This window comes from Nuphar pumila, chromosome 14, assembly GCF_984573655.1.
Source record: "Nuphar pumila chromosome 14, dmNupPumi1.hap1.1, whole genome shotgun sequence".
NCBI lineage: Eukaryota > Viridiplantae > Streptophyta > Magnoliopsida > Nymphaeales > Nymphaeaceae > Nuphar > Nuphar pumila.
Window position 1 is genome coordinate 22,302,705 of NC_143262.1, and position 2,144 is coordinate 22,304,848.

The window sequence follows — 2,144 nt, forward strand, 5'->3', positions numbered from 1 at the left end:
TTAGATGTTAATTTATGCTGCATGTCTAAAGAAAATCCAAACAGGCCCCCGGCTGTGCTTTATCAGTAATTTCTCTTACTCTTCCAATTCCGATCAGAAGTGAAAGTTTCAGTGTGGTCCTCTAGAAATTATCACATTGAGCATGAAGTCCATCCTAGCCTGTTCTAGGATTTTCAACAAATACTGGGCAAATGACTGCTGCAGTTTATGAACGTAGAAGTTGACCTAACGGACTTAGGTCACTAGGACTCTTGCTTATGGAAGTTCTCTTATGTGGCCCTTATGCCACAAGTCATTAACCATGCGTAACTGGACAAGCATTACATTTGTTATTGTAACGCCCCAAATTTCAAACTTGCGAACCTTTTCAGAAAAACAGGCAAGAGACTAGAAATATCTATTTCCTTCAGAGTTTGATTATGAAATCAGTGGAAGATTTTTCGTTGATAAATCATAAGGCAGGCTGACAACTTTGGGCACGTTAGCTAAAAGAACCAAAATTCACAAGATTCAAATATCCTAAGGGAAATCCGATACAAACTCAAGCGTCCAGGACGCGAACTAAGAGCAGGAAGAAGAAGTCTTGAAGTCATCATTCAATCACGCCATCACCTGCAGTGTACCTAATCATCACTTGTACCCATATAATGAGTTAGTTTCGCGAAAAACTAGTAGGTGCACAAGAGAGACTACAAGAACTGAATTAAGTACATTTAATTCAGTAGGTTACGCAGTTTAAAGCAAATATGCAGTTAAACAGGTAAGCAATGCAAGCAGGTGAATAGTGCAAACACGTAAGCAGTACAAGCGAATAAGGCGTGCGAGTGAGTAAGTAGTGCAAGTGAGTAAGCAGTGCAAATGCGTAAGTAGTGCAAACAGTAAGCAGTTCAAAGCAAGTAAGCAGTGCAACTGACCAACGCAGCATACGATCAATTTGATCGTAAGCTGTGAACTACTACGCAACAAGCTTGTCCTCGTTCCTAGAACGAGGTCTCTGCATCTAATCACCATCAGGACATAGCTTGTCACTCACTACTTCTAACCAACGCTTTGTCTTGAATGACCTTAATCTATCCTCATCTCTCAAAGTCTAACGCGGCTAACCGTCATCGGTTATGACGCACTAAGGTGTCATACTTTCTCAGAAAAGCTCACCCTTCCGTAGAAGGTCCAAAACATGATCACTAACTCAAATCGCTAACGATTTGATTCTCACACCCGAGTCACGCATGTAATCATGCTAAAACAGAAAGCCGAAACTATGAATTCATAGTTGGCTATCACAAACAATCTCAGAAGATCGTCACAGCTCACCATAACTTTTTATGGTAAGCAAAAACACAAGATCCACGTCGGATCGTTCGGTCTGAGAGATATACGACCAGACAAGGAATTACCGCCCTAAAGGGTATACCTGATCTTGGACACTACACTTCTTCATAGGAGTTCACCGTCTTTGCGGCTACCTGTTCGTGGACAGTGTACATCCTCACAGAGATCTCCCACTCTAGCCGGGTCACCTGATCTGGGAAATGTATAACCTCACAGCGAAACCTTTGGGAGATCAGTCCCTAACAAATGCCATATCCAATGAAAATCATTGCGATACACGCGTCCACACAAATGACCGCTCTCAGGGTCGATAGCCACTAATACAAACAACAAGATCAACGCCCGGATCACCTGGTCTGGGACATATATAACCTCACAAGGAATTCTGCCCTAGATGGTATAGCTGGTCTTGGACCATACACTTCCTCACAGGAGTTCACCGTCTTTGCGGCTACCCGTTCGTGGACAGTGTACATCCTCACAGAGAATCTACCACTCTAGTCGGGTACCTGGTCTTGATCATACATGCCCTCGCAGGTAATCCTTTGGAGATCAGGTGCTCGATAGACACCCCACTCAATGATGCATGCATCAATAATCGACTGCTCTAAACCATTGACCACCTCGGGGTCGGTAGCCACAATATGGGCACAAGAATGCATATCAGCAATGTGCATCGTATCACTTCACATAGAAGCATAATATCCTACGCATCGTGTTATTGCCACAAGGAATATTGCAATCCTCAAATGGACCCTCAAAGCATGTGTAAACAACACATGAGAACGCGCAGATATAGCAATCCAGTTGAT